The 27406-nt window shown below is 40.0% G+C and overlaps 1 protein-coding gene across 1 annotated transcript in view; it reads left to right on the forward strand.

Annotated features, from left to right (window-relative positions):
- CRYBG1 (crystallin beta-gamma domain containing 1) overlaps window positions 1-27406 on the forward strand; it is a 186685-nt gene that overhangs the window by 98028 nt on the left and 61251 nt on the right. The window lies entirely within an intron of this gene.

Below are 27406 nucleotides of genomic sequence, written 5' to 3' on the forward strand. Positions count from 1 at the left end.
TGAAATCTGTGATTTCAATAAACAAATTACTGTGTTCAGATGGACTGGCAGAGGGAGACAAGAGGCAGGCAGACCATAGAGGTCCTGGGCTCATGGACCCAAGAAGAGGACAAGGGTCTGGCATTTTGCAAAAAGACATGTTTTCTATCACAGAACTTAAAACATTTCCTTATGGTTTTCAGATATATCACCAACAATTTCCACTGGGAATAAGTGACTGCTGATGAAATATAATGGGATAAACAAAACGAGTACCCATGTACATAGGATACTCACCACACTCATGTTTTATGTCCTTCTAGTGTTTTCACATGTTTACCTGTCTGCTTCTCTAAATGAAGAAAGGGCAAACACCACCTAACTTGTGTTCGAAGTAGATCAAGGATATTTGCAAAATTCAACCAGTGGAATATAATTATGCTAACCTTGTTTGTACAGAGCATAGGAAAGTGTCTTTAGCCCCAAGTAATGAGAACATGTTACTTTTTATATATAAAACTGTCACATGGGGTGGGGCAAGCAGCCTGGTAAAGTGGAGAAAGACATTGGACCTTGGAAAGTCTGTGAGCTTGTTCTCATCATATTCCTTCCATGGAATGGCTCTAGCCCTGGGGCAATTCATTTATCCTTCTTGGACAGCCTCACTTAAGGAGATTAAATTCTATAAACTCCAAGGCCCTTTCCAACTCTAATGTTTTATAATTATGTAAGTTACATCTAACACCAAAAAATTTTGTAAAATGAATTTCTTTTTTTTTTTTATGTTTACTTATGTATTTTTGAGGCAGAGAGAATGTGAGTGGGGAGGGGGCAGAAAGAGGAGACAGAGAATCCCAGGCAGACATCGCACTGTCAGCACAGAGCCTGATGTGGGGCTTGAACTCATGAACTGTGAGATTCTGACCTGAGCCGAAACCAAGAGTTGGTCCCTTAATCAACTGAGCCACTCAGGTGCCCCTCATAAAATGAATTTCTAATGCGCTTTGAGTTGGACTCTCTGGTGGAGTTTCCTGGTGGCTCTGACACCAACCAATGACTCAGCTATGGATTTATCAGCTATGGATTAATTTTTGGGAAAGTTGAGGCGGAGATTTTTTTTTAAGTGCTGATTGTGTATCAAGGTTATCAGGTTTTTTATTATGTAAAATTATATCCCCCTCCCCCCACTGAATCACTATTAAAAATGGGTTATCTTGTAGATGTAATTAAATGGATAATATTCCTTCTGTGAACTTTTCAGGGACTGCTCATGAGGGACATGAAGTGAGGGCAGTTCCCTATGTAGAACCACAAGCACCTTTGCAAAAGCTGACAGTGTGGTGAATTGATTAAAAGAGTACATTCTGGAGTCAGTTCAACTTGGGTTCAAATCCAAGCTCTGCCGCTTGTACCTGTATGATCTTGGGCAAGTTACTAGTTTTGTGGTTCAATTTACCCATCTGCCTCGTTGAGTTATGGGGATGAAGGGAGTTTGTTACGTGTGAAGTACTTAAACACCACTCACCACAAGAAAATTTGGTGAAGTAGCAGTAGTGTTTTATATTTGGTAAAGTATTATTATAATTATTATTGTTAGACAAGACAATATTTTATTTTTTATTTTTATTTTTTTAGCTGAAAACTTCTACTCTTTTTTTTTTTTTTTACCATGGTAAGTGCCCTCTTTAAACTCCATCACTATTTTTTTTTTTATTTTTTTTCAACGTTTTTTATTTATTTTTGGGACAGAGAGAGACAGAGCATGAACGGGGGAGGGGCAGAGAGAGAGGGAGACACAGAATCGGAAACAGGCTCCAGGCTCCGAGCCATCAGCCCAGAGCCTGACGCGGGGCTCGAACTCACGGACCGCGAGATCGTGACCTGAGCTGAAGTCGGACGCTTAACCGACTGCGCCACCCAGGCGCCCCAGAACTCCATCACTATTTTACCCATCCCCCCACCCACTTCTCTGGTAATCATCAGTTTGTTTTCTGTAGTTAAGAGCCTATTTCTTGGTTTCTCTCTCTCTCTTTTTTCCTTTTGCTTGTTTCTTTTGTTTTTTAAATTCCATATATGAGTGAGATCATATGGTATTTATCTTTCTCTGACTGACTTATTTTGCTTAGCATTATACTCTCTAGCTCTATCTATGTTGTTGCAAATGGCAATATTTTATGCTTTTTTATGGCTAAATAATATTCCATTGTATATATGTGGATATATATGTATACACACACACACACACACCCCACATCTTCTTTATCCATTCATCTATTGGTGGACACTTGGGCTGCTTCCATAATTTGGCTAATGTAAATAATGCTGATAGAAACATCAGGGTGAATGTATCCCTTTGAATTAGTGTTTTCATATTTTTTGGGTAAATAGTAGTGTGATTACTGGGTTGAAGGGTAGTTCTATTTTTAACTTTTTGAGGAACTTCCATACTGTTTTCCACAGTGGCTGCATCAGTTTGTGTTCCCACCAACAGTGCAGGAGGGTTCCTTTATCTCCACATCCTCTCTATCACTTATTGTTTGTTATGTTTTTGATTTTAGCCATTCTTTTAAAAAATTTTTTGATGTTTACTTATTTTTGAGAGAGAGAGACAGAGCGCAAGCAGGGGAGGGGCAGAGAGAAAGGGAGACACAGAATTCGAAGCAGGTTCCAGGTTCTGGGCTGTCAGCACAGAGCCCAACGTGGGGCTCGAACTCACAAACTGTGAGATCACGACCTGAGCTGAAGTCAGGTGCTTAACCAACTGAGCCACACAGGCGCCCCTAATTTTAGCCATTCTGACAGGTGTGAGGTGATATCTCATTGTAGTTTTGACTTGCATTTCCCTGATGATGAGTGATGTTGAACATCTTTTCATGTGTCTGTTGGTGACCTGTATGTCTTCTTTGGAGAAATGTCTGTTCATGTCTTCTGCCCATTTTTAAATTGGATTATTTGGGGGGGGCAGTTATTGAGTTGTATCAGTTCTTTATATATTTTGGATACTAACCCTTTATCACATATGTCATTTGCAAATATTTTCTCCCATTCAATAAGTTGCCTTTTCCTTTTGTTGATTATTTCCTTTGCTGTGCAGAAGCTTTTTATTTTAATAAAGTCCCAATAGTTTATTTTTGCTTTTGTTTCTTTTGACTCAGGAGACATATCTAGTAAGAAGTTGCTACAGCTGATGGATGTCAAACAGGTTACTGCCTATTTTCTCCTCTAGGATTTTGAAGGCTTCCTGTCTCACATTTAGGTCTTTCATCCATTTTTAATTTATTTTTGCATATGGTGTAAGAAAGTAGTCCAGTTCTTACACAAGTCTAATACTTAATTGTGAGAGCCATAAAAGCAGAGCTACCAAATCTGAGTGAACTCAATGCCTGAGTAGTATTGAGTAGTACTACTGAGAAGTAGCCAAATTTATTTTACCAAATGCCTGAGGAGTGAGGGTCAAATTATAAACAGGCCAAGGCATTGGCCATCCTGGGAATCACATATAAGATACATGTCCAACAGAAGAGCCCCAGAGAAATCCACAAGTCTCCTGGAGAGAAAGAAGCAGCTGTAAATATATGCTTACTCCAGAGAACACCTTCAGCCTAAGTGCCCCTTTTTGCCCCTGAATCCCCACTCCTTCTGGGCCTAACCCACAAAGAATGAATAGTGTGAACTGGAATTGAAGAGAAAAAAGGCAAAATTGGGGAAAAGGAGGAATGGAACAGAAATGACTGTGTCTCTCCCCCACTGCAGGGTGCCCACCTAAAACCCACCCAAGTGCTGGGCAAGGGGGAAAATATTCACTGAAGTGCGATTTAGAGTCTTGGTTATTACTTTGGGCTACACATTTTCATCACCAAAATAAAGCCTTTTTACTTTCTAAGAGTGAATGATAAATTCAAGGGGTGAAAAAAACCCCATAGAATGTGTTTAAAAGGAGAGTGATGACAAAGAATAAGATTGTTTTCTGCTTCCATATACTGAGCTCCACCAAAGTGTCACTAGGGTAAGAAACCTTCCTCAAAATATAGAAAGTTGCACTGAGTTGGGGGTCCAGCTAGAGAGGGTTATCTGAACACGAGAAACACACAAATGATAAAAGAGGTGCTTCCTCGGTTATAAGGGTAGAAAGTATGAGATCCACCCAGAACAAAGTGAAATCTGTGCAACATGTTATAGCAACTGCTATGCTGCCTTCTTGCTTTCTGAAAACGGAAAGAAGAAAAGAATGTGCAATCACAGAATAGGTATAAAATACTGTGAAGGATATGCATGTTGGATTGGTGGAAATGATTTTCAATTCAACTCTATGCTCTTGATGTTAAAGCCCTTGAGAATTGTGTTCGTTCATTCATTCAAACAGTTACTGAGCATCAAGTATTACCTGTCAAGGTTTCTCTTGCCACGCGTTTATGTCTAATTAGAGGTGCATACCAATTAGGAAAATCTCCCTTAACGCTAAACTGGCAAAGGCATGGTCTCCTCAGCCACAAAGGGTTCAAAAATAAAGCTGTGGTCAGTGTTCAGAGTAGAAGGTATGCGAAGATTACGTGGGTCCTGTAAAAATGGTAGGTTTGGAATAGAAAATACATTTGATGTAAACATACTTCACATTGATTTGTGCTCTGCCAAAAGTTGAATGGCCCTTAGCAGACCTGAGAGAGGCACTACCCAGACCTTCGGGCACTGTGTCACATGGCAATTACTTTTCACACAAGATTTTACAATTCAGCGTGTGCATCAGTCTCTAGATTGTAGCTGTCATCAGCCTCAGCCCAAACCACAGTTTAACTGGCTTTATTTGGTTACAAACATGATTGGAATTAAGGCTTAGAAGGAGAGATAAGATAGATCTCATCTTCTAACATAAGAGAAAACATACACACATTATTTTCTTTTTCATTTTTGTGCACCCTCATTACTGAGGAGCTCTTTCATGGTGTGCAGATCTAGCCTAGAAGGGCAGCATATAAAGGTTTATCTGAAATCTTCTAAACCTGCGGGAGGAGGAGGGGAGGAACCTATCGACACCCCTCAGCAGCTTGCCTCACACAGTGGACAGCCGCATCCCAGTGTAGGGACACAGGCCTAGCACTTGGGCCACTGACAGGCTCCTTGCCAGGGAGAATTGCTGTGCCCTCCTTTTGCATAGGGACAGGAACCCTGTGGAGTTTCTCTTGCCCTAAGGGGAAGGAACCAGTGCCTTGGCACACCCTTTCCAAACGGTCCAGTGCCTGATCTGAATCAACTAAAGGGAGAATGAAAAGACCTTTTCACGGCTTGAATCCTTCAGATAGAAAAAAAAACCCTTCACACCCACTTCTGATGAGCCCCATGAAAAATGGTTCCTTCTTAGCTGAGGAACAGAGAGAAACTTCCAGAAAACTTTGGCAGAAAACCATTTACCAATGGGGAAAGAGTCAAAGGAAAGAATGGGGCCACAAAAGACTCATTGTCCACATTTATCCCTCTTCTTTTCTTTTCTGGTTATTTGGTTGCAGCTCGGATCAACAGGGATGACTAAGAGTGAGATCTTTTGTAAGAGCATGAGAGCTTTGGATACAAGTAGTTCTGCCAGTAGTAGCCTGGCTACAAGCAACACGGTACACAGGGGCACCTTGTGGTACTGGGACCTTGGCATAGAGGGTGCTGTGGTGCAGTTAAATGGAGAAGAATCCACGTTTTCACCTTTTGTTTTCTTTAGCATGTAAAAGTGGACCGTGAGTCTCAATATGAAATGCAGTTCCAACCCCATTTATATCACTTAATAGATTTGCAAAACTGGCTGATTATTATAGCCTTGCTGAGCCTCAGTTTTCCCATTTATTAAACGGGACAATAATATTCACCTTTTAGGATGGTTGTGGGCATTAAGTATGATCAGCCTCCTCAGAAATTAAGAGAGGCCCAGATCGCTTCCATTTTGAAAACTCCTGATACCTTAAAGCAACAACAACAACAAAAATGAACAAATATCAAAAATAGGTATTAAAAATAATATGTTCTAAATGTTTACTTTTAACAAATTAATGTTCTTAGCATATCACAAATATAATTATGTAATTCGCAAGATAAGGACCTATACTAAAAAATGTCAGTTTGTATTTTGCAAGATGTAATTTTTGTATTTTAAGATGCAGTTTTATAAAAGACAGAAATTCCTATCATTGTCTCAATGTACCTGAGTCTTTAGCATCGCATAGAAATGCAGTACAGGCTTGTATCTGAAGCCCCTCAGGAATGTGAGGCCTGGGCTGCATGCTCTCCTCTGGTTGGAGGAGGCCTGGTTGGAGGCCTCAGGCTTTGCTATAGGAGGTTCATAGGAGGCATGAATGGACCTTGATTCCCGTCCTCCCCTCTTTCCATTTCCCTTTCTACAGCAGCCACTAGAACAAGGGTGAAAAGGACTCACATGGGACTTTAATTGATTTGGTTTTGGCATTGTTCCAGAGCCCCATAACATTTCTTCTTGCAACTTCAGATTTTTATTATTTTCATTACTTTCCTTGGGATGGTGCAATAAGAAATAGTCTCACTTTGTAATTGTTCATCATCATTTTAAAAAAATTGAGAAATAATCACATACTATAAAATTCATTCTTTTAAAGTATACCATGGTTCCGTGCTTTTTAGTATATTTCCAAGCTATACGTTAGTATTTTCCAGAACATTTTCATCACTGCAAAAAGAAACTCCATAGTCTCTCCCCATACCCTCTTTCCCCCAGTCCCTAGTAACCATTAACCTGCTTTCTGTCTCTCTGTGGATTTGCCCATTCTGGACATAAGATATAAATGGAATCATATACTGTATGTCTGGCTTCTTTCACTTTGCACAATGTTCTCAAGGTTCTACCATGTTGTGGCATGTATGAATGCTTCATTCCTTTCTATTGCCAAATAATGTTCCCTTATATGGATATGCCATATTTTATTTATCCATTTATCAGTTGATATACATTTGGGTTGTTTCCACTTTGGGGCTATTATGAATAGTGTTGCTATAAACATTGGTGTGCAAATTTTTCTGTGGATATGTGTTTTCAGTTCTCTTAGGTATATAACTAAGAGTGAAATTGTTGGGTCATATGTTCAACATTTTGAGAAACTACCAAACTGCTTTCCAGAGTGTCTGCAATTTTACAATCCCACCAATAATGTACTAGGGTTCTAACAAATCCATATCTATACCAATACTTATTGTCATCGTTTTGGTTATAGCCATTGTAGTGGAGGGAAGTGACATCTCATTATGGTTTTGGTATGTGTTTTCATAATGACAGACGATGTTCAGCATCTTTTCACATCCTCATTTGCCATTTGTATCTCCTCTTTGGATATACAAATGTCTATTCAATTGCTTTGCCCATTTTTAAATTGGGTTAATTTGTATTTTATTGTTAAATTGTAAAAGTTCTGGGTACTAGATCCCTGTCAGGTATATGATTTTGCAAATATTTTCTCTTATTCTGTGGGAGTTACCTTTTCACTTTCTTGATAGTGTTTTTAGAAGCTCAAAAGTTTTTGATGAAGTCCAATTTATCTTTTTTTTAAGTTTATTCATTTATTTTGAGAGAGTGCGACAGAGCATGCACGCAAGTGGGGGAGGGGCAGAGAGAGGTAGGGAGAGAGAGAGAATCCCAAGCAGGCTCTATGCTATCAGTGCAGAATCTGACTTGGGCTTTGAACTCAAAAACCATGAGATCATGACCTGAGCCGAAACCAAGAGTCAGATGTTTAACCGACTGAGCCACCCAGGTACCCCCAATTTATCTTTTTTAAAGTTTTTGGTTGCTTGGAGTGAGGTAAGGGTCATCACCGCCCCTCTCTCTTTTTTTTTTTTCTTTTTTGCTAGAAATACAGTCTGCGGCATGATGCCAAAGAAAACATAATTGCAGAACTGATGGCCAGGACTTAAATGAAGTACAAAGCTCGTAAGGGCTGAGGTTCTGATTAGGTTCAGTATGGCAGGCAAAGGTGGTGCAGGCCATAGGAAGGCCTGGCTAACCCTATGACCAAGGTAGGATTGCTCACCTCAGCCTAGAGTTATCAGGACAGTTGGGTATCAAAAGAAATATATATGGCTGTTGCAATGAGAGTGAGAGCTCAGCTTAGAAGAACTCTGTCACTCTGACAAATTAAAAAAAAATTTTTTTTTTAGTTTATTTATTTACTTTGAGGGAGGGGCAGAGAGAGAGGGAGAGAAAGAGAATCCCAAACAGGCTTGACAGTGCAGAGCCAGACGTGGGGTTTGAAATAACGAACTGTGAGATCATGACCTGAGCCAAAATCAAGAGTCAGGCACTTAACCAACTGATCCACCCAGGAACCCCTGACAAAGTAAATTTATGAAGAGAATAATTAGCAAACCTTACCAGCTGGTAATTCTATTCACCAGCCAGTAGAATTAAATCATGAATTGCCTGCCTACAATATACCATGCTGGTGTCCATTATCATGAGGCTTCCAAACCTCCCTTGTCTAATCTCGTCTGCATCTCCTTAGGAAACTGCAAGAGGCAGAAACACAGCTTACTCTTGCCCCTACTGACTCCTTTGCCTTCCCCACTGGAAACCCTCCATTTGTCCCTCCAGGTCACTCTCCACCTTGCTCTGTGTCTGGCTTTGGCCTTCCGGCTTCCTGTTGTGTTCAATCAAAGGGAGTACTAGACCACTTTCTTATACCACGCACAAAAATAAATTCAAAATGGATGTAAAGATCTAAATATGAGACAGGAAACCATAAAAATCCTAGAGGAGAACCTCTTTGACATTAGCCATAGCAACTTCTTACTAGATATTTCTCCTGAGGCAAGGGAAGCAAAAGCAAAAACAAACTATTGGGACTTCATCAAGATAAAAAGTACCTATTTGAAGTACCTATTATGTATGTGAGATGCCTATTATGAGCCAGCTCTTTAGGCACTAGGGGTTTTGGGTAAACGAGATCATAAAATCCCTGCTCTTGAGGAGTTTACACTCTGACAGGGAGACAGACAAATTGATATACATTATATCAATAGCTAGTGATAGGTGCTGGGGGGAAGTAAAACAGGCAAAGGGAATAGAGTGATGGCAAGGGGTGCTATTTTAGGTAGAATGTGTGGTCACAGAAAGCCTCTATGAAAAGACTTGAATTAATGAAGAATGCCTGTGTGGCTACCTGGGAGAAGGGCATTCTAGAAGAACAGCATGCACAAAAATTCTTTGTGCCAGATTGAGGAGTGGTAAAGAGACCATGGGGCTGGAGGGAAGCAAATGAAGCAGAGACTAGGCAGAGGCAGGCAGGGGCCAGATCATGCAGGAGCTTGGGGGCCATTGTAAAAGCATTCTCAATGTAATGGAAGCCACTGGAGGATTTTAAGGGCGGGGGGGCGGGGCAGGGAGGGGTGACATGATATGACATTTAAAAGGATCACCATTTGGTGTGACAGGGAGAAAGGGTCCCTAGGTAGTGCTGTCAGATGACAAAAATAATACAATTTAATAACAAGTTTTTATGTCCTTTATTCAAGAGAAAGCAATCCATGCATTGGGGGAGTACAGTGCCTCACAAACACTGGAGCATTCTTCCCAAGAGATTTTGGGTAAGACTGAGTACTATAGAGCAAGTTATATAGAGAGGCAGCACAGAAACAAGGATAGGAAGGTGGGGAATTCCCTATAAGGCTAGAAGGTCCTATTTTCCAGGGTAAGGTTAGCTAACTGAAGATGAGTTGGAGGATCGTGATTGGTGCCTGTTAGCTTTCCTTAACAAGTGTTTCCTGTAAATGCAGGTAGACTTAGGTTTAGATTTGTGATGTGGATTGCCTCCATTTTATGGGTCCCCATATATAAATTACCTTTGTTGGCAACTGGTCTCACCTTGTCCTGTGTGGACTCAACCACATCCCCTAATATGTTCCAGGAGGATGAGAAACTAATCTATATAATGAATGTGACATGGCATCTATGGCATGGGAGTGTATCAAGAGAGAAGATGGCTAGATACCCCCAAGAGATAGCAAAAATTACATTGGGAATGGAAGTGGAGATTTAAAAAAAAGGAAGTTGATAAGAGAAAGATAAGCAAGAAGGTTGTGAGAGAAGACGAGAGGGAACCAGAGAAACAGAGTGGTTCATGGTAGAGTGTTGTGGAAGCTGGTATAGAGAAAGGTGGTTAAGAACAGGTGATTTGGAGACTAGCAGCCTTGGATTTGAAACTGGGCACTGTTGATTAGTTCCATGCCCTTGGATAGGTTATCCACCTTCTCTGAACTTGTTTCCTCAATGGAAAATGGAAACAATAACCTCTTCAGATTCAGTGAGATTATGTATATAATGTGTTTAACAAATTGTATGGGGCATAGTTAACCTTATGGTCAAAGCTCTTAAAAATATAACACAAATATCTGCTATCTGGTGTCCCTTAAGACTTCTGGCCAGAGGAGGGCTCCTGTTCTTGAACATTCAGATAAAAAGATGGAGACAAATCCTATACATCCTTCCTGCCCATCTCCATCATTCTGGCTCTGATCCTTCTCTGAATGACCACTCTCTCTTTCACCTCTCCTCCCATGGTTCCTTCTGCCACAAATCAGCCTATTCATGGAACCCAGACCCCTTCTTTTTGATTTTCCCAAAGCATCATAATCTCATGCAGTTACATACAGCAAACTTTTACTGAGGGCTTGGCATAGTATGGTAAACAATTAAAAATCACATATTGGTCTCTGCTGTTGATAAAATTTCCTCAGCCATTCCACAAACTGGGAATGTTTCATTGGCCTTTTTTTCTTGAAGTATCAACCTCTCACTATTTCTAGAGGCCAGTCTTAGGTCCTCAAAATCCACCCCCCTCCCTTTTTTTCCATGAAGATCTGTACTTCCTACTCCGAGCCTATTTTTTGATATATAAATATTTTAAAATTTCTCTTAAACTAAGAGTTACCTTATTTTAGATATCTATACACTAAAATGCACAGATTTTGAAATTATTATCTTTTTTGCAGAATCAAATCAAAGGAAACTCTTAGATGGAGGAGAGCAGAACAGATGTATGGATTGTGCCACCCCCCCACCCCCATTCCTTGAAGAAATGGAGACAGTTTTTTCTTACAAAGAGTGGAAATTTCCTTTCTATTAGTAAACAAAGCACCTGGAATGTCATAGGGGAAAATAGCCCTAGTGTTTACTGAATAGAATAAGCAGGAAGAAGGGAGATAACAGTATCAACAAGCAGAAGTGGCAGGAGAAAGCAAAGGGTCTCCCCTTATCCTCCTCTATATTGAGAAAGTAGCCCACTTTTCAACCCAGAAGGAGAGCCCAATACTTGCTGTCTTTGTTAACACACAAATTGCTCTTCCTCTTGATCCCTTTGTCAGGGAGGAAGAAATTTTCCTTTGTCCAAGGTTCTTCTAGCTGGACAAAGAATGAAATATATGAGACAGATTAACAGGAGGAAGTCAAATTTAATTTTGTATGTACGAGGAATCCACACAGACATGAAAGTGCAAAGATAGGCAAAAGGAGGTAAGCCTGTCCTTTCAAACTAAGAGAAGAGGGTAGGGGTCTGGGACTTCAAAGAGAAGGAATGCAATTCACGAGAAGATGAAAAAGAATAAATATTTGATAAATAAATGTTGCTGGGCCACACAGAAACAGTGGGACATAGAGATGGATTTTAACAAATGGACTTTGTCCCCCTTCCCCCACCCCCACTCTGTTCATATTATAATGTAGTTTTCTTTTTTTTTTTAATTTTTTTTTAACGTTTATTTATTTTTGAGACAGAGAGAGACAGAGCATAAACAGGGGAGGGTCAGAGAGGGAGGGAGACAAAGAATCTGAAACAGGCTCCAGGCTCTGAGCGGTCAGCACAGAGCCCGATGCGGGGCTCGAACTCACAGACCGTGAGATCATGACCTGAGCCGAAGTCGGATGCTTAACTGACTGAGCCACCCAGGTGCCCCTATAATGTAGTTTTCTATGTGATTTCTCTCCTCCTGGATCAGGTCCTCTGTCTAAGGAGTTCAAGAGATGTCAAAGTTTCTTCCTGAATCTTTTGGGCCTTGATTGTTTTCAGCTCAAAATAATCTACCTGCCATTGTAGTCTGTCTTGGGAGGCCCTGCTCTTGGCCTCCACACCTTCATTGGCTGCCTATTGACCACCAAATAAGGTCCCAGGCAGCCCCTATGGGAACCCTATGTCTCAGCCAGAGTGTTCTATTGGCACTTCTCCAAATAGACATTAACACTTTTCCATCTCTGCTTTGCTCATGTTCTTCCTTTTGCCTGGGATGTTGTTCCACCACATTTCTACCTAACAAAACTATTCAAACCCTAGCTTGTGCTACCACTTTCATGAAGCCTTCCCTGATTGCTCTCTCCCTCCCTGTGGCTAACTCTTCATTGCTACAACTAATACAAATACATGCTGCTTTATTTTGTCCTCAAATAAGTGCCTCAGTTATGGTCCCCAGTGGATTAAAGTTCCTCAAATTCATGAGTTAATCCTCACACTTTTTTCAAATCCATGGCACAATGTACCCCAGTGCTCAGTGCATGAAAAGTGGCCAATAAATATTTGTTGAATATTTAATTAGTTTTCTATTGGGTGGGTCAGTAGTCTAGACAAGGCTTAGCTGCGTTCTCTGCTCAGAGCCTGACAACCTACAATCAAGTTGTCAGCTGGGGCTGCAGTTTCATCCGCGGTTCAGGGTCTCCTTCCAAGGTTCTGTGGTTGTTGGAAGAATCCATTTCCTTGCAAATGTGGAACTCATAAGCAGCTTGCTTTCTTAAGGCCATCAGGAGAGAGTCCTTGATGTTTCAAGTTTCTGACCTCTATATGCTCTTTTAATGTTTATTTACTTTTAAGAGAGTGAGAGAGACAGAGCACGAGTGGGGGAAGGGCAGAGAGAGGGAGACAGAATCCAAGGCAGGCTCCAGGCTCTGAGCATCAGCAAGGAGCCCAACATGGGGCTTGAACTCACAGACTGCGAGATCATGACCTGAGCTGAAGTCAGACGCTTAGCTGACTGAGCCACCCAGGTGCCCCTCTCTATGTTCTTTTAAAGGGCTCACCTGATTGGGCCAACTAAATCAACTCTTAGGGAATTTAATTCCATCTGCAAAATCTCTTCATCTTTACTCCATAATATAGGTGACATCCTATGTGATGGAGTGACATCCATCATAGTCACAGGTCCCACCCACTACACTCAACGGGAAGGGATTACAGAATGAGTGTCCACCAGGGGTGGGAATTTGGGAAATTATCTTAGAATTCTTCCTATCACAAATATTTTTGGGGCAATGGTCTTAATAGAGTATTTTTTATTTGATTGTGTCACAAGACACCAAATTGCTTCAAAATAGAAGAAAAAAACTTTAGTTACTATTTTAGATGGAAAGGTCTTTAAATAATGTCTGTGATAGAAGACAATTCCCCCATTGGTTTTTTGTTTGTTTGTTTGTTTGTTTGTGTTTATTTGGGGTTTTTTTGTACATTGTAAATAAAAACAATCATTTTAGTTTGGTTGTAGTTTATATTGTTCAGAGTTGGTTTCAGTTCGTGTTCAATCTGGAAACAAGAACACAAAATTATTCTATATAAGTGACAGAGCTGAGTTTGTTAATTAATAACTGGGCAAACAGATGAAATGTCTGCCTAAAAATTATATAGATCAAGGAACATGTAAAGAACTACAGAAAGAATATGTAAAGAACTAATAGAATAATTCCTCCAGCAAGGCACAAAAGTCAAGCACAGGTGAGTCCTTAATCTAATGAGCTCTATAGTGTGATTTTCCACTCAGAACCCTACTAAGTTTTCAAGTTCAAATATATCCACAAATTTGGGTTTCTTAATACAGCCAGGAGAATTCCTCATTTATCCTGGCATGAGATTTGGTGGGGGTGGGCATCAACCATAACATGACCATCTTTAAATCAGATTTGTGCCTGGCCTGAGGTTTGCTAAAGGAATAAGGACAGAAAGAAAAATCTATAGTTCAGTTTATAAGGGAAATATCTCCCCAGTGGGATTGTGATGGTCAAAATCTAGTGCAATGGATTGGGTAGATTAAACAAAGAGAATGGCAATTTAAGGACATGTTGGGGAGATCCTTCTGGTGGACTTACAATCAACTTGACATGAGACAGATTAACAGGAGAAAATCAAACTTAATAATGAATGTAACGAGGAATCCACAGACATGAAATTCCAAAGATAATGAGACAATGACATGCTTATTTGAGCTAAGGAGAAGGGTAGGGTCTGAGGATACAAAGAGGAGAAAGAAGGTGAAAGGAGATGTTTGGAAAACAAGGTTGCCCTGTTATGCAGATAAGTTTCTTAGATAAAGGGGAATCTCTCTTAATAGTTCTCTTCCTGGTACAGGCTCTCCTTTCCAATATAAATTTAGGCAATTGACAACCAAGAAAAGACCTCTTCCTGCATCTTCTGGGTTTTGATTACTTTTACCTCAAATTAACGTTCATACCAAAGTGGCCCATCTTGGGGCAGCCTGCCCTTGGCCCCTACAGATGATTTTTTTGGGAAAATTTTTGAAGTTTAAATATTGAATTTTTGAACATTTGTTGGACCCTGTGAACACATGCTGTATATTTATTCATATGCATGTTGTCTATGACTAGTAGCTGAAATATGTTTATACAAATTTTTTCCAACATGATGTGGAAGGGCAGGGCCAATGAATGTGGGAGGGAAGTCAGGCATTGGCAATTTTGCTTACTTTTGCACCAGGCCCTGCATCTGTGCTCTGCAGAGACCCAGTCATAGTGTCAGGGGCAGAAATTTTTCACCCTATTCCTGCTTTTGTGCTCCAGAGTACAGATTCACACAGGCAGGGAAAGAATGAGCATGTGGAAAAGTCCCCAAAGCTGGAATGACCCCTGGGGAATTTGGCTGAGACAAAAAGAGGGACAAGGTGTGCCAAATTCTCATGCCTTTCCCCACACCCTTTGAAAAGTCCTGTTGCTAGGGCTGAGCACTGGGTCAGTTTTCAATTTGTATTTTTAAAAAAATGTGTACTAATGAAATAGTACAATACCTTGAACAAGGCCAGAAAGTAAATAAAAGTGGCAGCTCTTCCTCTCATCTCTGTAGGATGTTAATCTCTGTATGATGTTAATTTAAAGACATTTCCTCTCGCAAGAGGATTTCATTGGTTTGTTTAAAAACAAAACTACAGGCTTGCTATTTTTATTTCATTCATTATGATAATCACAAAGCATAACTTTTTTCAAACAAAATGATGAAATACTCACAAGTCATGTCAGAGTAGTTATTACTTATGCTTACTAATGAACTTCTCACTACAAAGGTGGCTCTATGAGCCACTGTGCAGAGGCTGCAGGCACAGCACTGACTCCTGATCAAAAACTATAAAATGCTGATGGCGACTGAAGACAGATAAATGTGTCTTTTGTCTGTTTTACAGAGGGTAATAGCACTTATTGCCCTAGAATGGAGCCGGTGATGCCAGTTATAATCTGTCACTTATATTTTTCATACCAATTGTGATCTAATATGTGATGGATTTTGGGTTCAGATAGAGTATAAACATTTAGCTTTGAGAATGAAAATGGGTTCTTGGTCTACTCTACCTGGTTTGTGGACATTTCCACTTGGAAATATTAACTGACCCCTAGCCCTGGCCCTCCAATGGAAGTCTCCAGTGTTCTAGGCCTCGAGACTGCATCATGGAGTTCTTTGGACTCGTCTCTCACTTTCTACTTTTCCTTCAGTCCTTTCTTTTCTTCCCTCTCTTTCTATAATTGGTGGTCACTTCAGCCCCATAGCACATAGCACTGCTAACTCCAGGTCTCCATCAAGTTGGGCCCACCAAAGGCTGCCATGCTTATCTTCCTCCAGCACAGCTTTGGATCATGTCAACTCCTTGCTCAGAAACATGCAAAGATCTCCTATTTCCCACAACATCACACCTATACTTCCTGACTGCCTTTCAAGGCCCTCCTCAAACTAAATTAATCTGACTTACTCAACTTTCAACTTACTTATTCCACTGACCATCAGTCATGCTCAGTCACTTCAGTGAGCCCCCTGTGCCCATTATCACCTCACTGCTTTTCTTCAGGTTATTCCCCTTGCCTAGAATGCCATTCCTCCACCCTTACCTCATTAAACTATGTCCTTCCTGCATTTTCTGGTACACCTCACTGATCTCTTCCTCTTTGAACTCTTAAAGCATTACAAATGTCTCTTCTATGCATTACAGCATTTAATTATATGCCTGCCTTCCCATTGGTGGTTGTTTTATAGACAGGTCCACAAGCTTCTAGAAGTCAAAATAAGCCTTATATTCCCTAACCTTCACGTAGTTGAGTATATGGTAGGTACTATATTGAAGATATTATTTCATAGTTTCTGTGTCCAGATTGAACCAGTAGAATAATTCTTATTTTCACAATATGATGTCAAGTAAATGTATAGCTGTAGTACCAGATAAATTATTTTAATATGAATGATTGCTACAGAGTTGATTAATATTGGGTCTAAGGTTTTTATCTGCTACCAGCCATAATATTTCTTTAGAAAGACAGAAAGGAAGAAAGAAAAAGCCCAGAGCTAGGATGCATGAATTTTAAGTATTATTCAAATACCACCCCTTCAATAAAACACTACTTTTTTATACATGGGCCATTCATAATGATAGTTATCATCATATGCCCGCTGCATCCTATACATACCTCTAAGCAATATTGCCTTGCATTGTCTTCAAACATCTGTCTTCCTTCTTTCCCTTTTCCCCAAACTGAGTTCCTTGATGGCAGAGACTGTCTTTTAATTCCTAAACCTGCAGAAACTGACAAAGAGCTGGTAATCAATACATGCTTGTTGAATGAATAAATGAATTATAAGAGCCCTGATGTAACCATGAGTGTGAGTTATGGTTGGCAAGTGATTATTAAGTTTTTTCGTAAATAAGCTTATATATATATATATATATATATATATATATATATATATATATTATATTTTATATAATATAAAATTTGATTTTATTAAATGTTTATTTATTTTGAAAGACAGAGAACACACATGCATCAGTGGGGGAGAGGCAGAGAGAGGGAGAGAGAGAATCCCAAGCAGGCTCTGTGCTGTCAGTGCAAAGACCAATGGGGGGGCTCAAACTCACAAACCATGAAATCATGACCTGAGCTGAAATCAAGAGTTGCACGCTCAACTGACTGAGCCACCCAGGTGCCCTTGAACCTTTTTATATATTTAAAAACATTTTGATGTTTATTTATTTTTGAGAGAGAGAAAAACAGAGTGCAAGCAGGAGAGAGGCAGAGAGAGAGGGAGACACAGAATCTGAAGTAGGCTCCAGGCTCTGAGCTGTCAACACTGAGCCTGATACCGGGCTTGAACCCATGAACCACAACATCATGACCTGAGCCAAAGTCGGACACTTAGCCAAAGTCGTACACTTAGCCAAAGTCGTTGACTGAGTCACCCAGGTGCCCCGAACCTTTTTTATATTTTTAAGTGGTAATTTAAGATATATATATTTTTAATTCTTAGGAGAACTTAACTCTCGATCATTCAAAATTTATCTCTTTTACATAGAAAATTATACAGGAAGTTACAGCTGAGTTTACACTAAGAGCTTGCCAAGCCTAGAGAAATTTGTAATATTTTAAAAATAGGTGTAGCATGCTCACTTCGGCAGCACATATACGATATAATTAAGAATAGGTGTAGCTATCTACTTCTTTCAACTTTTCTTAAAAGTAGCATTCTTACTTCAAAACAAAAAAACAAATCATCTGATTTCAAAAATGGGCAAAGGACTTAAATAGACATTTCTCCGTAGAAAATGTCTAAATGACCAACAAACATATGAAAAGATGCTTGATAGCACTTGTCATTAGAGAAATGCAAATCAAAACCACAGAGAGGATACCACCTCAGACATGTTAGGATGACCACTATAACACACACACACACACACACACACACACACACACACACAAAATAACAAGCTTTATTGAGGATGTGGATTTGTGCACTGTTGGTGGGAATGTAAAATGGTGCAGCTGCTGTGGAAAATGAAAATTCCTAAAAAAAATTAAAAATGTTAAATTAAAAAAGCTAAATTAAAAATATGGTCCAGAAATCCCACTTCTGGGTGTATATATATCCAAGAGAATTGAAGACAGGATCTTGAAGACAGATTTGCACACTCATGTTCATTGCAGCATTATGCACAATAGTTAAGAGGTGGAAGCATTGCACATGTTCATTAATAGAAGAATGGATAAAAAATGCAGTATATACATATAATGGAGTATTATTCACCTTTAAAAAGAAGGAAATCTTGTCATATGCTCCAACATGGGCAAACCTTGAGGATGTTATGAGCTAAGTGCGATAAGCCAGTCATAAAACGACAAATACTGTAAGTTTCCACTTAAGGAGGTATCTAAAGTAGTCTAACTCTTAGGGACAGAAAGGAGAATACTGGTTTCACAGGGCTACAGGGAGAGGGGAACTAGAGAGCTGTTGTTCAACAGGCATGGAGTTTTAATTTTTACAAGATGAAAAAGTTCTAGAGCTCTGTGGCACGACAATGTGAATACACTTAACAGTACTGAACCGTACACTTAAAAATGGTTAAGATGGTAATTGTTATGTGCTTTTTTTTTTTTTAATTTTTTTTTTCAACGTTTATTTATTTTTGGGACAGAGAGAGACAGAGCATGAACAGGGGAGGGGCAGAGAGAGAGGGAGACACAAAATCGGAAACAGGCTCCAGGCTCTGAGCCATCAGCCCAGAGCCTGACGCGGGGCTCAAACTCACGGACCGCGAGATCGTGACCTGGCTGAAGTCGGACGCTTAACCGACTGCACCACCCAGGCGCCCCAGTGCTTTTTTTTTTTTAAAGTAGGCTAGCATGGGGACACCTGGGTGGCTCAGTCAGTTAAGCATCTGACTTTGGCTCAGGTCATGATCTTATGGCTCATGAGTTTGAGCCCCGCGTCAGGCTCTGTGCTGACAGCTCAGAGCCTGAAACCTGCTTCGGATTCTGTGTCTCCCTCTCTCTCTGCCCCTTCCCTGTTCATGCTCTGTCTCTGTCTCTCTCAAAAATAAATAAACATTAAAAAATAAATAAATAAAATAAGCTAGTATGGAGCCCAATGTGGGGCTTGAACTCACTACCCTGAGATCAAGACCTGAGTTGAGATCAAGAGGTGAATGCTTAACCGACTGAACCACCCAAGCACCCCTACATTATGTGCTTTTAACCATAATTTAAAATATTAAAAAGAATAGCACCTCACACATGTACACACCATCATCAATATATGCTTGCACATTGACATAAGCCAGTAGATGCTTAATAAATGTTTCCAGTACTGATGGTCATGATGAAAAAAATAGGAGAGCATTTTTTGTCCTGACTTATAGCACCTTAATAATAAAGACTTCAGAGGTCTAATAACAGTGATCCATTGAAGAATGGAACTGGTTACCAAATACTGAAAACTTCTGATAAGACTTACACAAACTAGAAACTATTGGAGCAAATGTTATGGTAATTTATAATTATTGAATTATATGTATTGGTGGGTTTTAATAAAATGAACATGCTTTTTGCGTTTTCTATTATGTTGCATGCTTACGTTTTTTGTAATGCTACATGGTATGTGGCTTATGAGATGTAATTTATAGCTTCTTAAAAAAGCATAAATAAATAAAACCTGGAATTAACCGAAGACATAACAAAAACTCAGCATTAGAGAAAACTGACCTTCTTCACCAGAGAAAGAAAACTAAGGGATCCTTCGTGCTCTATCCGCTTCCTATCTCCTAAAGTCAGGTTTTCCATAGAACTTCCGGCATGCAGGGTAACTTTCCCTAAACTACCTACTACTTCCTCTGTTGTCTTTTCAGCAGTTTTGGTTCAGTGTCACACCCAAAAAAAGGCGCACCTCTTTAACCCTTTCAACTCTTAAATCAAACACACCCTTATTAGCTGTGCTTTTCACGTAAACAGTCAGCATCTGTCATTCAGTTCTGGCCCTGGGAGAGAGCAGCAGTGCCCGAAGGTGAGCTGGTGAGAGTTATCCAGGGTAGACTAGGAGGAGGAGGAGGACTAGACAAAGCTATCCCGAGAAGTAAGAAGATTGATATTGGCAATGCCCGCACAACAACATTTTACCTCCCGTACTCTCTTGGTGTTTCTATAGAAAGCAAAAAAGGAGCAACATCATGGTAAGAAACTAACCGAAATTTTGTTATCTTTTCATTGACTAAGACTTTGTTTTTAATTTGTATAGTAGTATTATTCACGACATAATTAACTTCACAATGGGTATATTGTCTAGAGCTGGCAAATTCTCTGGGCTCAAAAATCATAAAGCATTCTGAGTAGAAAGGATATAGTGGGAGACTGAGTATCTTAGAGGCTTTGTTAGAAGTAGAAATGAAAATGCCTAGTATGTGATCTGCTGGCTCTGCCTTTTCCTAGGTTCTTGAAAATATCACAGGTCATCAGTGACAAAGCTACTCTCATTTCATCCTTTCTATCCCCTGAATTCAACACATCTCCCCACCACCCTGCACCCCTTTCCCAGATTTCAAAGGGAAACTGATGTCCAGCCCCATGGAAGAAACTGTTTGGGAAACATTAGGCTGAGAGTAAGGACTCATTTTTATTTTTCTTCATGGCAGGAGATGGAAGAAGTCAATTATACATTCTTTTAAAATGTAGGTTATCGTTCAAATGTGTTCTCCAGTGGGCGTTGGCTGCTGCTCTTACTGGCCTGTCCCCATAACAAGTTATTATGTATTGCACATACTTTCCCCAAACGAGATTTTATTAGGACACAGAAATTTATGGGACAGACTCAGCTTCTTACAACCCTAATCACTCGAGCAATACTATGGCTTAAAATAAATTATGAGAAAAAAGCAATCTTGTAAACTTTTAAGAAAAAGAAGTTTATATAATGTCTATTAGACTTTGCTTCACTAGTTTGATCGTGGAGGCATAAATATAAAACCCCAAGTAAGTGTTGGGCATTATTGCCATTTTATTTGTTAATATTTCACACTTTCCTTCATCTTTTGATATGTTAGACACAATAGCTTAATAACTACACTGACAAGTGTCTTTACATTAAAATATGAGCTCCTAATCCTCCTCTCTAAATCTTTAGAATAAATACCCATGTTTCATAAGAAATGCTTTTCAAAAATTTGCCAAATTAAAAAAATTAAACATCTTGGCTTAAGAGCAGTATGACTATGAACCTTCTAAAAATGTACTAAGCAAATGAATTTAAACATAGCCAATGTACCTTGGTAAGTAAGCTTGGGTGGGATGGTGGAGAGCTTGGGGAAGAGGTATATTGGCCAGGCTGACGATCCTGAAGGTTGTTTCTCCCTTGGGTTTCTCTGATATGAGATAAAGGTACATGGGAGACACTGCAGGTACTAATGGTGTCGTGGCTAACGAGACAACACTTAAATTCAGATGTTGATTCAAATGTTGAAATGGGCAGGAACCTGCTGCCTGTGTCTCCAGGCATAATCAGGACTAGGGCAGTGCTCAACCTAGGTGCACAGACTTGTCCTCCTCAAGCCTGTACAGGAGTAGTGTTTGCAAAACGCAATCCAAACGTGCAAGCCGAGGCAGAGAGAAGGTATCTGAGGCTCATGCTGCCTGCCAGGAACAGAGTGGTGAGAGGTGATGAAATGCTTTGCTTTTCAAACCGAAAGGAGCAACAACCTTCTCACAGACTTCCCATTCCCAGCATGCACAGAGTCGCAAACCTCCAAAACCAAGTCTAGTAGAGGGAGTGGAGAATAAAAGCAGATTCTGTGGGAGTAGAAATCAGGGGGATCTCTCTGAGGGTAGAGAAGGAGTGGAAGGACCAGAAGATCCAGAGAGTGGAAAAAGATAGTAGACGCCAAATGAAAACCCATTATTTTATAGGCCCCAGTGAGTTAAAGTGTGAACTCCTCCCCAGTTTGGTACTTCTGATGCTGTTTTCTGGGCTCCCCTGGGGCTGCTCCACCCAGCCCTGACTCCTGGGTCTTCAAGGTCCACTTCCTGTCCTTCACCTGCTCCTCCTCCCCACCTTCCTTAGCAGCATGCTTTGCTTCCCAGCTCTTTCTCTGTCTAAAGTGACCTTCCTGGTTTCTCCCTGGTCTTGTTTAAGGGTGTGTGTGTGTGTGTGTGTGTGTGTGTGCGCAGCCAAAAGGAACAGAGCAGGAAACGGAAGGAGAGAAATAGTGCAGGCATTGTCAGTCATCTTCTGATCCCACCAGCTACATGTGACCTTGAGCAAATCACTTTCCACACCACGGTTTTTTCAAATTGAAAATGAGGATGACAATTACCACCTCACAAGACTGTTATGGCATGTGGCAGATTCTTAAGCAATCTTAAGAAATGTTAGCTGAAATAAGTCCCAAAGAATAAGTATATGAAACATGTTCAGTGCCATTAGCAAAGACATGCATATTTACCTAGTTATTGTAAAACACAGCATGTGTCAGAAAAATGTAAAAAGTATAAATGTAGAGTATAATGAATAATTATAAAACAAGCACCTGTAAAAGTAAGTGCAGGTCACGATGTAACACATTGCTGCCTCATCTTAAGTCTCCCCTGGGTCTCTCTGGTCATACTCCCCACCCCACCACCAGGGCCAGTACTAAGTTGAGGGGAATGGGGCACTCACTTCAGAAGCAAAGTTTAAGGGCTGCCAAAAAACTCAACAGTCAAATAATATTTTAATATAATATTTTATTACAATATTTTGAAAAATAAAAGTTAATACTGAGTCTGATGCAGGGCTTGAACTCACAGACTGTGAGATCGTGACCTGAGCTGAAGTCGGACGCTTAACTGACTGAGCCACCCAGGCAGCCCAAAATATCAAAATTTTAAATACAGGACCTCTACCATAAGCAATAACCACTACCTTAACTGTTATAACCATCACATCTCTTTCCTGTATACTATTACCACCTATGACTATATCCCAAGACAATGCAAATCAGTTTTCCTCTTCTTGACTTTCATATACATGGAATCATGTACTGTGTTCTCATTTGTGTCTGGATTCTTTTGATCAACTTATATTTATAAAATTCATCCATTGGTTGTGTGCAACTAAAGTTGGCTCGTTTATATTGCTGTAGACTATTCTATTGTATTAAGGTACCGCAGTTAACTTACTCATTTTACCGTCCGTGGGATCTGGGTCTGTTTTTTGTTGGGGGCTATTACAAGCAATGCTACTATCAACATTCTTTGCACTTGTTCTGGAACAATGTTCACAAGCTTCTGGACAACAGAAGTTCTCAAAGTAAAGTGTGAGGATCTTTGGGGGTTCCCGACATCTTCTGAGGGAGACTGTAATGTCAAAACTATTTTCATAACAATGCTGAGATGTCATTTGCCTTTCACTCTCATGGAGGGGCAGACAGAGAGGGAAAGAGATAATCCCAACCAGGCTTCACACCATCAGCGCAGAGCCCAGTGTGGGGCTTGAACTCGTGAAACTGTTAGATCATAACCTGAGCCGAAATCAAGAGTCGGGTGTTTAACCTGCTGAGCCACCCAGGTGTCCCTTATCGGTATTGATAGATATAACCTACATAAACAAAGGCTCTTGGGGGCCTTAAGTTTTAGGAGTGTCAAGGGGTTCGGAAACTAAAATTCTAAGAGCTGCTACTCTAGAGAGTGTGCTAAGGAGAGGAATTGCTTGCTTGTTCACAGGACCTGTGTATCTTCAGTTCTATCAGATAATGCCACAGTGTTTTCCAAAGTAGTGGCACCAATTATATTCCAATTACCAGTGTAGAAGAGTTCCCATTGTTCCACAGCCTCTCTTATATTTGGATTTATCACTTTGTAATTATTTTCCAATCTGATGGATGTGTAAATATGTCTCATTATGGTCTTTTCATTCCCTTAATTACTGAATAGGAACGTATCCTAGGTAATAATTAAGAATATGTGTAGAGATAAGCTACAGATATGCTTTCTGCAGCCTGCAATGCATTGAATATAACATAAATGAACAACTGCAGGAATTGTAGTACATTAACATGATAGAATTGAATGTAACCATTAAAAATACTATTTTAGATGTATATTTATTGGCATGAATTCAGTGAAAAAAAACAATATATGAAAAAGCTTTTTATCAAGTGATACTGTATAATGCCCTGAAAAAAGGCCAGGAAGAGGGGCGCCTGGGTAGCTCAGTCAGTTAAGCATCTGACTCTTGATTTGGGCTTGGGTCATGATCTCACAGTTCTGTTTGTGAGTTTGAGCCCCACGTCGACTCTTTTAGGATCTCTCTCTTGTCGATTCTCTTGGGATGCTTGGGATTTATCTCTCTCCCTCTCTCTCTGCCTCTCCTCCACTCGTGCACACCATCTCTCTCTCTCAAAATAAGTAAATTAAACTTAAAAAAGAAGTGAATGAATTTAAAAAAAAAGCCAGGAAAGAAAAATAATAATAATAATAATAGTATCTTGGGATGGGAAAATGAAAGCTAATTTATATTTTCTTCATTGTACTTGCTTGTATAGTCTGACTTTCAAATATGAATATGTATTTCTTTTTTTTAATTTTATTTTCTAAGGTTCCCTTTTCCATCCATTTCTTCCCCAGAGATTATGCTAGATGTTTTACAAACATTTCAATTGATCCCAAAAACAAATCCAGAGGATGGGTATTTCAGAACCTGGATTTTGGGAGGAATCATTTGAGAAGGGGACTGAAGCTAGAGACAGGGCTTTGGTCTTGTCTGAGGATTGCTTGCTGACGACTTCAGGAATAACTCATTGCCCTCAAACTAACTTATCATTCCACTACTCACTCTTGTCTGGCTCTCCCTGATTGATGGGTGGGTAAGTAAGGGATTTCTGGAAAATAAGGTTGATGCGTTCGTTTGACAAATATTTATTGAGTGCCTATTGGTACCATGCATTGAGAAAGGATTAGGGACACAGTGGCGAACAAAACTACATTCTTGTGCTCATGCAGCTTATGTTCCATAAAGAAAGCAGATGATAAACTATACAAATAAACATGAAGTGAAGTTCAAGTAATGATAAGTGCTATGAAGAAAAAGAAAGGAGGATAAGGTTATAGAAAGTGAGGTTCAGTTTTACATCAGGTGACCCAAAGCTGTCTACTCTACCTAGTTGCGTGTCTTCTTCTATACATTATGATCTGGGGAGAAAAGTTTTTTAAAAAAAGGCGGGGGGAGTAGACTTCTGTTTGTTTTCTTTATTCTGGTCGTGGCACAACGAAGATGAGCACTCATAAGCCATGAATGGTGTGCCCAGTTCTGGAGACATGCTAACTCTTTTAGGAACTGCATCTGGTCTCTTTTCTCATCTCTGTCTCACCACCTGAGAACTATAAAGTGATCTCATTATTTACTTAGTTTCCATAATTTAAACTTGGGTCATGAAACATCAGCAAAATATCAGACTATCAATTATGCCAGCCACCACTGTCTTAGGGCACTTTGTGCTTTTCAAAGCATGTTCACATATATCATTTCATGTGAATTTCTCAGTAATCCTGTATGACAGAAGAGGAATTTTTTGAGAGGATAAGTGATTTGATCCCTATATAGTAACAGTTCTTTTCACGAAAGCATGCATTCTGCTTCTTAACTTGGAATGTAATGCCCAGGAAGTCAATAATTCTCACTAGAAATGATGGAAAACTGAGAAATTTGGGGAGAAATGATTAACTGGAAAAACTGAGATTGTTCCATTTTCTAGAAATAACTCCATTATTTTCTGCCATACTTTTAACTGTGGTTAAACTAATCTCAAGTCTCAAGGTCACTAGAAGTCTCGTAGACAGCCTAGAGTCATAGTACTGTGTTGGAGAGGCTTCATTCTTCATAGACCTGGCACCTCCAAGTTCCTTCTTGCTTCCTGGTCTCCCTCACCTTACAGTGGACTTGACTGTTAGCTGTGCCTGGTGGAGGGGGACAGGCATGCTGCGTCAGACCTCTCCAGGGCTGTTTCCCCCTCTTCTCTCCAACTTATTCCCTATGCCCTCATCACATCATTCAGATATGGAGGTAAAAGCGGTATATATTGCATAACTTACAGGTGTACATTATAATTTGCTATTTGTATACACCACAAAGTGGCCACCACCATATGTCTAGTTACTACCCATCACCATACAGTTGTGACCCTTCACTCATTTGGCTCTCCCTCACCCCCTTCTCCTCTGGTAACCACCAATCTGTTCTCTGTATTAAAGTACTTGTTCTTGATCTTTGACCCGAGCAATTGTGCAAGTCATTCTTGTTAGATTGCATAAAGAACATGTTTGGGTTTGTTTGTTTGTTTGTTTGTTTGTTTGTTTGGTTCTGGGTCAATTAAAAAGGAACTAACTCGACTACTTCACAATGAGCATATTTCCATTTTCCACTCTGACTAAGCTTCTTTACTCCAATTAGGAACTGACTAATCAGTGGTTTGTGCTAATCAAGATATACATACAGTCCAAGAGATAGTAAGAAATACTGTACGATAAATTTCAAATTCTTCAGTCTCCTCTTAGTTACATGTTATGCATAGGAAAAAAATTCACCAAATTAGGATTAAGTATCTCTACTACAAAGCAAATTAATTCAGCATGATCATTATCTTCGCATTTGAGAAAAAAAGAAAAACTTGATCAAATTTACACATAAAGAAACATTGTGAGTTATTTGTTACCCATGGTTGGGCACACAGTGTTAGTGAAGACCCCAGCCCAGGAACAGAGCACTTGGGTAATTGAGGAAAATAATGAAGGCCTGTTGGCAAAGAGTGGGAAAGGTGTTAAGGAAACCAAGAGAAGTGAAAGAAGATTAAGCTTCCAAGTTCTTTGCTCACTTGGCCTCTTCTAAAATCCTGTCCCTAAATCTGTAATCCAGAATTTAGGGTTCTTTTTCTTTCTTTCTTTCTTTCTTTCTTTCTTTCTTTCTTTCTTTCTTTCTTTCTTTCTTTTAATGTTCTATTTATTTTTGAGAGAGAGAGCATGCGCGTGAGCTCACACCCAAGCAGGGGAGGGGCAGAGAGAAAGGGAGACACAGAATCCAAAGCAGGCTCCAGGCTCTGAGCTGTCAGCACTGAGCTGTCAGCACAGAGCCTGACACGGGGCTCGAACTCATGACGTGAGATCATGACCTGAGCCGAAGTCAGACACTTAAGCAACTGAGCCACCCAGGCACCCCTGGGGTTATTTTTCTTAAAGAAATCTCTCAAAATTTTTCTGCCCCGTAAAACCTGTTTTTACCTTAAGCAGAGGATAGTGAAGCACTCCCCTGCCAGCACCAGTTGAGATCCTTCCCATCCTAGGCCTGAAGGGGCAAGATGAGGAAGCAGTCACTGGGAACTGCAGAGAAGTATG

Source organism: Prionailurus bengalensis, chromosome B2, assembly GCF_016509475.1.
Source record: "Prionailurus bengalensis isolate Pbe53 chromosome B2, Fcat_Pben_1.1_paternal_pri, whole genome shotgun sequence".
Classification (NCBI taxonomy): domain Eukaryota; kingdom Metazoa; phylum Chordata; class Mammalia; order Carnivora; family Felidae; genus Prionailurus; species Prionailurus bengalensis.